The 10,046-nt window shown below is 40.2% G+C and overlaps 1 long non-coding RNA gene across 3 annotated transcripts; it reads left to right on the top strand.

The window, feature by feature from the left end:
- Positions 1-1,687: 1,687 nt before the first annotated feature.
- Positions 1,688-8,925, top strand: LOC125556559. Of its 3 annotated transcripts, XR_007305135.1 has the most exons (5): positions 1,688-1,993; positions 2,468-3,948; positions 4,070-4,266; positions 4,366-4,451; positions 8,661-8,925. It is a non-coding gene; the product is annotated as an uncharacterized LOC125556559 (long non-coding RNA). The 3 variants fall into 3 exon arrangements; XR_007305133.1 differs by lacking the exon at positions 2,468-3,948; XR_007305134.1 differs by having other exon boundaries at positions 1,688-3,948.
- The last annotated feature ends 1,121 nt before the right edge of the window (positions 8,926-10,046 follow it).

Raw genomic sequence — 10,046 nt, 5'->3', positions numbered from 1 at the left:
TTCTCCAGGGTGTTTGGCGTTGCGAAAAAGAGTCTGATTTGGTTAAAATTTCATAAGGGGGCATTTTGTGTTAAACTTTAAGTCCACTGTCAATTTTGTAAGAACATCCACCACGTGAGAGGCGGACTTTTAAGCATTGAGACGTGCCTTGCAATAAATAAAAAAGTCCCGAGTCATACAGGATGGAAATCTTCTACCTATCTACAGATTATTATTGTATTATTATTATAAAAACGATAGAAATCGGACAGTCGATAAGCTAATTGGTGGCTGACATGCCAGGTTAGTAGAATAACTTAGGTGTTAAAAACAATGTCATTGTTAGACCTCTTGAACATGCACTCGAAAAGTTGTAGTTTATGTTGGTGGTTTCTTTCCATAAATTAAAAGGATATATTTAAAAAAATCCAACTTAAAACAACATGAAACCAAATACATGACGTTCATTCATATGTGCTAAAATATCACCACCTTGGATCTGGGTGTGGTCCAGATTATTATGATGTCAGAAATGAAGAATCTAATTGACGAGTTGAACAAAATCTCAATCTAAAAGGCAGCAAAAAAATATTCAAAAAAAAGGAACAGCAAATATTTTACAAAAGGACAAAGTGAAAAATTCCCATGCAACCCATATTTAAATAAAAAACTAATGGGAATGTGTTTTAGAGAACATATTTTAGGGAACAAAATGGGAACATATTGTATATTTAATTGTGTAATTATATGGTTTGCTCTAGCTAGCATTTACACATCACGATGTATGCTTGCTCCTAAAGAGAATATGTCTGCATGATACTCCAAAAAGTGTTCTATCCTAAACTCTAATTTGTGTTCAGTAGTTGAGGCAAATATCACATACCTACATTTTCAAGCGTTATAATTCGAACAAAATAGGATCTCCAACAATATCTCTTTTTTGTTTCTTTCAGGGAATATAACTTTTATAGCTATGTACGCGGTTGCAGTACAAAAAATGCTTTGGGAGGCCGAGCTCCATGGAGGCCTCCTTTTGCAAAATTCATATATTTATATTTCAATAAATTCTAAAAAAGAATACAGATATACATGGAGGCATAATGTACATATCTGTGTAGATTTTCAGAACAAAATATGTTGAAATGAGGGATGGGCGGAAAAAATACGGGGCTTTTTAACACATGATACGGTTCATCCTCAAAGTCCAAAAAATTGTCTTTTTTTAAGGTCGCATTCAAGGTATTTCATCCTGAATTTTTACACACATATACATTACATCCTTGTTTACTTGCTTTTTTCAATTTTTTGTTGAAACCGGCAAGTTTGAATTTTGAACTTTTCAAAAATAAAGGGCTCCATGGAGCTCGGTCACCAAAACGTCCTTCTCCTAGTAATAATGTAGTATATCTCATCATTTTAAATTATGGAGGGGTGTCAGCGGTACTTGTATCATTTTGTGCATAATAATGCAAGCAGCTGTTTTGTTAGCATAGTCGAAAAGCAACAGATAACTTATAATCCAAATGGCTCCAATTTAGATATAAAGCAATTCAATTTTAGACACACATATCTCGATTCATCGTCATCACATTTCTGTTAAAAATAAAAGACACAAAGTTGTTCCATCTATCTACTAGCATCGATCGTACAAAAGCATCATCCAACACACTCTCTTCTTCCTCCTTCGCTTTTCCCCTGGCTGGCCAAGCCATACTCCCAAGTCCTCACCACATCGCCTAGCACCCAGCCTATATATCCCGCCCCGCAGCGCAGCACCCATCACAGCAGCGCCCAGACACACCCAGCCCTCACCTCTTTCTTCTCACCACCGGGCCGCCATACGCCCTATCCTCTTTTTCTCGCCATAGCGGCTCCCTGGGTGTGGAGTGTGGACGAGCTCCTGGCCTTCGTCTCCGTCGTCAAGTCCCACCGACAAGACAAGGCACTCGCTCCGCCTCTTCTTGCACGTACGTCCAGCCGCCCGCGCTCCGTCCGATAGTACTGGAAGTGGAAGGTATCCGTCCGCCCGCTCCTTCCTAAGAAAATAATACTGTACGTACGTTTTTGAAAGATGGGCATAGGAGAAGTAGTACGTAGTAATTTTCTGGTCGCTAGCATATATAGCATGGATGTCTGGACGATTTTGCCGCCTCTGGATTTACTGTATTGCTTCTCTTAATTAGCACGCGGGCCTCCTCCGGGTACGGTATTCTCATTACTATCGTCGTGCCCCGCCTCGCATAAACCCTCTCCGCGCTGCATCCCACAGCGCCCACACGAAATCTGATTTGTGGACCAGGAACCTTGCATGTGCTTAATTTGCACAACCAATCGCCGTTGTAGTTTCATTCATCCATACGCGAGATGGAGCTCATGTTCACCCTTTGGTAGGATCTTGCAGCTCTTTCATGTTTCTTTACTCTTGGCATGCATGTTTAGTCCTCCCATCTGCACGTTGATTAACCTTTTTTTTCTCAACCTCCTGCAGCAGTTCCGTTTCATATCTTGAGTTTATCTATCTATATATATCAACCCAAGAAGAAGAAGATGTCGGTGCTTATGTTAGACGTCGTTACCAGTATTAACCCTCCATTAGCGCATCTGGGCACCGGTTTTGTTGCTTATTTCCGTCGAAGAACAGTCCTAATAATAACAAATGAGCATGTTGTCCAAGGGGCTATGTTTGTTAGGGTTAGGCTTCCGGGCGGAAGCCAACAGTTCACTGGAGAAGTGCTGGTGGCAGACAACCAAGTGGACCTTGCTATAGTTCGATTGGTTAATGTGGAGGGACTGCATGGGCGGACCCAGGACAAAAATGTCCCGGTGTTCCATATACATTACATATATATGGATATCAAGCAATGTTATACATAAAAGTTACAAACTCACCATTTACATGGCACTTGTTCTTTACATTAATATCAAAACATGTCTTTTCTTTGTGGAAGACCACAAGTCACATTTAATAATATGCAGTTCATATCCAAAAATTGTCATTTCCGTTTAAAAAAACAATTATTGTGTTAGCACAAATGTACAATGTTAGTAATGTTACAATATTAATATTTCGAGGGGCAAGAATAAAATTAATTAATAAAGCATAATTAATTGAATTGTGTGATTATGGAGTTAACCCTGTTGTTGTTTTAACCTCACTGTTGTGCGTCTGGCCATCAAGGAATGACCCAAACAGATGTGAGTCGCTCACAGAAATTGACAAGACGCAATATTCCAATTCCCAACTAAACACTCCTAAAATTAAAAACCCTAGGCATACATATTTTTTTGGGATTAGTTTGAATTGCAAGAACTAGACAAAATAGAGGTATTCTCTTGGGAGAAATAATCGACTTACCTCTCCAGTTCTCGATCTCATGTGATCTACGAGTGGGTGAGGGCGAGCTGGTAGACCGTGACGCTGATTAGCGCGCGAGTAGGCGGCGGGGACGCCGTGACGAACAAGCGCGGTTCTGCTGTCTGCAGTTTGCGGGAGGAGGCGGCGAGGAAGTAGGCGCAGGTAGCGATCAGATCGATCAGATGGCATAGCTAGCTAGGGCATGCGCGATGCGTTTTTCTAGAGAGAATGGGCATCCGTGCGTTTTTTTAAGGATGGGCATGCCGTGCACACTCACGCACGCCGTTGGCTGCATGGGCCATTATTAGATGGGCTTGGGTGCGTCCCGTCACTGGCTCTTTGCTCCTGATCCAGGAATTTTACCGGTGTCCATACAGAAAATTTAGGGGTGTCATCGCGATATAGAGCCAACGTATACAAGGTAAGCAGCAGAATTACCCGGTGTCCCGTGACACCGGGAGGGCCAACGTGGGTCCGCCCCTGGGACCGTTTCAACCTATGGTGTTCGCGGATGTATCTATTGATAACTTTCCATGGACGGCATATGCTCATGGATATTTCTTGGTCCTTGGAGCGCCGGTCATCAACCCTGCGAGGGCTCCCGGTGAGATTAAGTACGTAAAAAGACACTTAAATTTCAATTGACTTGCATTGGACGACTTACAGTATACAGTAGTACTAGCTAGCACTACATCATTTAATTTACTGAAGCTGGGCTTTTTATGTTTCTCTCAGCGGCGCGTTCTTCCGAAATAATGTTCACTACCTACAAGGGGATTTCGCACTTCAGCATGGAATGTCCGGTGGACCAGTTACTATGGGAAACAGAGTCATTGGAGTCAGTACCGCAGTTGCGTGGGGACCGAGCGTCATTATTTCCCTGGATACTGTACACATGACACTTATGTTTTGGTGTGGTCTTAAATCTTAATGTAAGAATTCCAGATCAATCGACTTCATTTTTCCTTTGAAGCAGGGATTTCAATTTTTTTTACACCGTTTATAGGCTGTTTCTAATCCCATGTTTTTAGGACGGAGACCCTACTATTGATGAGATGCTAGAAATGCTTGCTGCTGGTGCCGCCTAATCAGTTCCACAATTTCAAGTAAAATCAAGGTACCTCCTCGGTTTAAATGTATTTTTCCATCAGTCAACCATGCGTCCATGCACTAACTGAAAGGAAGTAAAGCATCTAACTTGCTATGAAATAACAGTCCGAATATTTATCGTTAATTAGTCACGATATTTCCTAATGCAATGTAGTATGATATAGACTTATGTTGCTTACTTGGACAGATGGGGAAAATATCTGTTCGCTTATCATGTCTTGTTTTAAACCTTCAAGCTTAGTAAGAAGTGGCATGTCAGCACACATTTGAAAGGGGTTACGGTCCTGTTTGATAGCAAAGTAGGCTGTGTTTGATAGCAAAGTATTATATAAACCAAAGTATCAAAAACTACAGTAATTTTGCCTGTAGGTGTGAGATACTATAGTTTTATCAAAACAGACTATTTTGCAGTATTCGCAATGCATAGAACCTGTTTGGCTGTTGCCGCATAACGCTGTAAATTTTGCTGTTTAGCCGTTGTGTTTAAGCACTCAGCAACTCTCTTTTTAAAAAAGAGGTTTGGGGTTCTTCTTTTTATGCAGAGAAAAAACTGCAGTTTGCCCAATACTACAATATTAAAAGCACAGTTGTTAGGGGCAATCAAACAGGGCCGTAATTTCTAAGTATTTTGAGAATACTACAGTTTTTGAGATTACCATAGTTTTATTTATAATGAGCTGTTTGGTTGCCCCTAACAACTATGCTTTTAATATTGTAGTATTGAGCAAACTGCAGTTTTTTCTCTGCATAAAAAGAAGAACTCCAAACCTCTTTTTTTAAAACAAAGCTGCTGAGTGCTTAAACAAAACGGCTAAACAGCAAAATTTACAGCGTTATGCGGCAACAGCCAAACATGTTCTATGTATTGTGAATACTGCAAAATACTCTGTTTTGATAAAACTATGATATCTCACATCTACAGGCAAAATTACTGTAGTTTTTGATACTTTGGTTTATATAATACTTTGCTATCAAACACAGCCTACACGGAAAGATGAAACCATAAGAACATATTTATATGTTTATGCTTATATTGAAAGAAAGTGAAATGCCAAAGTGGCTACATCTGCTCTGTTTGTCATACAAAACATAATCAATTTCAAGTTTTGCTCATACAGTGGAAAACTATTTCAATTACATAAGAAAGATGACAATAGCAAGAGAACGTATAGATGATATTTATTGGATTTCATTCGTGAGACAAAAAAATTGTTGGACAACTCAGGTTTGGTAAAATGGCACTAATTTTGGCTCGATTTGCACAAGAGAACACAATCCTAGGCTCGGAGCATATAGATAAAGGTAGATATTTCCATTCTCATTCAGACTAAAGATATATGTGGATATATCTATCTTTAGTCTGTTTGATAAACAAATGTACCTTCCTTTTTCAATCCGATGATATTGTTATGCGCCCATCTGATCATTCCGATGTGCAAATATTTACCCGAACCCGCAAAACAAAATCATAATAGAAAAAGAGTTATACTATAAGAGTAGTCCAAGTTATTAAGAGATCAGCAAACAAAAAGAATCTCTGCAATTAGATTATTTCCTAAACAAAGTGATTTATAGCATCCCATCTGAAGATAGGAACATGCACCGTACCAAATATATGTGATGTTAGTAAGCACTATCAGATTAAAGGTATGGATGAATAAGGAAGAAGCAAAACCTCTTGACTGAGTACTCAAAGCGAAAGAATGGAAGCCACGGCAGACGGGATTAGGCATTTACAGTAAGTAGACCTGCGATCGAATTAGTATGCACCAATTAGTTTTTTTTATGCTGGAGCTGAAATCACGCTATATCTGCAGCTTACACTCTCAATTCTCGCAAGGACGGGGAACAATCATAAGTTCAGTTAAGTAAGAAGATGTAGAAACAACAATGCTAATAATACCACCATATATTTGAACTACATGAGAGACCAGCCACTCGAAAACCAAGGCTACACCTACAGTATAGGGAAGCAATACATCATATTTCTCTCCAATTAAAAGCGCAGAAACAAGGTTGCTAATTTGCAAAACATTGACCTACTTGTTGAATGGCCAGAGGTAGCTGGTCAAGCTTCCAAGCAGTGGTGGTGGTGCTTGCTATGATCAACATTACACCATTAAATAACATGACAAGCAAATTTGCTCTGAAATATGTGAACAGTTATGACATTTTTTTATGGCGACTATGGATGCTTACTATCACAGTTGCATAGCAAAAAACCGAAACTTCCTCTTGTATCTCGCAGTTTTGAACTAGTTTGAACTACACTTATTTTGGATTGGAGGGAGTAGACAAAATTAGATGAAGAATCAGTGTATATGTCTGAACTCAACAGTAGCTACCGTGATCACTTCATCTTCTTTTCTATCCGAGTAAACACCCAAACCAACTTCATTCCTTACATGCCCAAAGAAATTTAGAACAAGAGTAGTGTTCTTGCTAGAGCACTGCTAAAAAGTATTATGAACAGATCTAGTGCATGTATGTCCGCACATAGCCTGTGTGAAAGCAATTATTTTGCATCTCCTTATAGAAACACTAGTAGAAAAGGGGCCTATTGTCCCGGTTGGTGAGGACCTTTAGTCCCGGTTCATGAACCGGGACTAAAGGGTCGGTACTAATGCCCTGACCCTTTAGTCCCGGTTCAATCCAGAACCGGGACTAAAGGACGCGGCCACGTGGAGCTCCACCTTTAGTCCTGGTTGGTAACACCAACCGGGAATAAAGGAAATTTTATGATTTTTTTTGAATTTTTTTTGATTTTCAAATTTCTGAATTATTTTAACCTCTAGTCTGTAATCACCATCCTTCATCATTCCAAATCATCTAACTTCCCGAACAGTCACCCATCCTCCCACTCCCCCAGCCTGAGCACGCTTAACTTCCGGGTTCTATTCTCCCTCGCTCCAAGTCTGCACTTGTTGTTTTCCTGACAATAGTAAGATGTCAATCCTATTAACCTTCAGGAATTTTGCTTGAGCATGAAGTGACACATTTCACTGTTTGAGTTTGAAACTATTGTTTTAAAAAACAATAATTATTTAGTAACACTAATATTTCTTGAATAATTAGTTTGACCATTGTTTGACCACAGTTTGACCAGATTTGACCAAAATTGAAATAACTAAAATAATTATTTAGTAACACTAATATTCTAGAATAATTAGTTTGACCATTGTTTGACCATAGTTTGCCCACTGTTTGAATATTTTTCGATTTTTCCACTCTAGATCTTAAAAGCCCCGTAACTTTTTTCTATCAGGTTTTTGAGGATTTTGCAAATGTTTAACGGGGTTCCCCCGGTTAAATTCGGATGTAACTTTTCGAGTAGATGATTTTTCATATAAAAAACTTTTTCATCCGAATTAGTATGCAAAAGTTATGCCCATTTTTACAAATTTCAGAGAGATTTTGCAAATAAAGTCAAAATTCACATTTGCAAATTTTCCCAACAACTAGACCACATATCACATGAGAAACTTGTTTTTTTTTATTTTTTTGACATTTCCATCATTTTCTTTTATTTTTTTAAACTAAAAAGGCGATCCAAGGGGGGGGAGGGTAGAGTTTGAAAATGGGACCTTTAGTACCGGTTCGTGGCACGAACCGGGACTAAAGGTCTCAACCCCATTAGTCCCGGTTCGTGCGTCAAACCGGGACTAAAGGTGTAATCTTTAGTCCCGGTTTGAGGCACGAACCGGGACTAAAGGTCATCGCACCCTTTAGTCCCGGTTCATATCTTAAACCGGGACTAAAGGGCCCGAGTGAACCGGGACTAATGCCTTAGCCGCATGAACCGGGACCAATGCTCACATTAGTCCCGGTTCGTAACTGAACCGGGACTAATGTAAATATTACCCCGTGATCATAGCCCTGTTTTCTACTAGTGAAATTTATCACTATGCACAATTAGCAAAAAAAAATAAGCTATAGGATTGCATGTGGGCAGCAAACGGACACGGAACCTTCCCTGAACGTGGACAAAGAGGACGTTACTCCCTCGGAGGCTACTAAGATTCAATTCGACTAATATATAGATATGATAATAGAGTTTTTATGTGTTTTTCTAAGAAAATGGTGCATCAATTAGTAAATATATGTAGATATGATAGTCTATGCGCTATGCATATGTCTAATGTATCTCGTTTCATAATTGTATTGCTGTAAGTATCATCTGTCTCTCATGCTTCTCCTCTTGCCATGTTCTGACCAGGAATGAAATATCAGCAGTGGCATGGAGTGCTTGCTTGTTGCATTGCTGAATCCTGGAGTCGACTCGAAGATGGTTTATTGTTATTTAAAATTTTATTTTCGAAGTTGTTGGAGTGATGTGTTAAGTTATTCGTGTCATGTCAGTTTGTGTATTATTCATGTACGAGGCTACATTACAATGTTAAGTATTGTTATTTGTTGTATGTACGTATCAATGTATTGGACCGATTATGAGTACTTTGAGCTGATGTGATTCATCAGTACCTTTTTTTGAAAAGGAGGGTCACCCCCTGGGCAAAATGGACAAAACTGACCCAAAGTCGAAACAAATTCAAACAATAAACTCTCGGCGAAAATATGTCACGGAAATAACCCTTTCGGGTAGCGCCATTCTGACATGCGCTACACTTCCTGCCAACATGGTGTGGTGCGGCCATGTCCGTGCCCACCCCTGGTTGTGTGAAGCCTTTCGTCTAGGCACTATGCTATGGAGCATAGCCCTTTTACTTAGACGCTACATGCTGACTTAGAGCATTACTAGTAGAGCCCTCAAACCCTCAAACCCCTAAAAATAACTGTTTTTTTTACAGTTTTCGTCGAAAAAAAGCCGTAGACTAGAACCCCTTAACCCTCAAACCCTCAAATTTTTTTAAAGGTCCAACCCTCAAACCCTCTCCCAATCCTCAAAAGTAAGGGTTGGGGAGCAAAACCTACCCCAACCCTCATTTGGCGGTTATACTCGCGCGGGAGGGAAAAATCCTCCCAACTCCCGCGTCCATGCCCGCGACCACCGCTGCTAGTCGCCCCCGTCGCCGGTGGCCGCCCCGTCGACCTCCCGCGTGCAACGACAACGTTGTTCATGGGGAATATTCCGTTATAAGGGTTGGGTTTGAGGGTTCTAATCTTTGCCCCTGTTTTTCAACCCGTAAAAGTGCACAAAAAGATCATTTTTGGACCCTTAAAATGCTAGTGAGGGTTTGAGGGTTTGAGGGTTCTACTAGTAATGCTCTTAGAGAATTTCCAACTTGCCTCAGCCCTCGTATGCTCTTTGTTGCTCTCTGGCCCCGGCAATGGGTAAATACCAAGTCCTAGAGTAGCGTCGGGGCGTTAGGCGCTATCCAACACATCATAGTGCCTTCCCCTTAAGTACTATGATAATTGAACTGCATGTCGAGAGAGCATTTCTTAATGGACAAGTCAATAATTAATGACAGAATGATAGTCCATTCTTGCATACTCTGCACTCCCAAATTAATATCCAGCTTTCTTTTTGCAACATTTTTAGCAGATTCAACATCTCCAAAGCTATTGAGGTCTACTCCTCTTGCTTCTTCGACAAGAAGATGCATGGTTTCTGTTGGGGATATAGCTATCAGTTATGACCCGC

This window comes from Triticum urartu, chromosome 5 (assembly GCF_003073215.2).
Source record: "Triticum urartu cultivar G1812 chromosome 5, Tu2.1, whole genome shotgun sequence".
In the NCBI taxonomy this organism is placed as follows: Eukaryota; Viridiplantae; Streptophyta; class Magnoliopsida; order Poales; family Poaceae; genus Triticum; species Triticum urartu.
The sequence above is the reverse complement of the archived record's forward strand: the minus strand, read 5'-3'. Positions and strand labels throughout refer to the sequence as shown.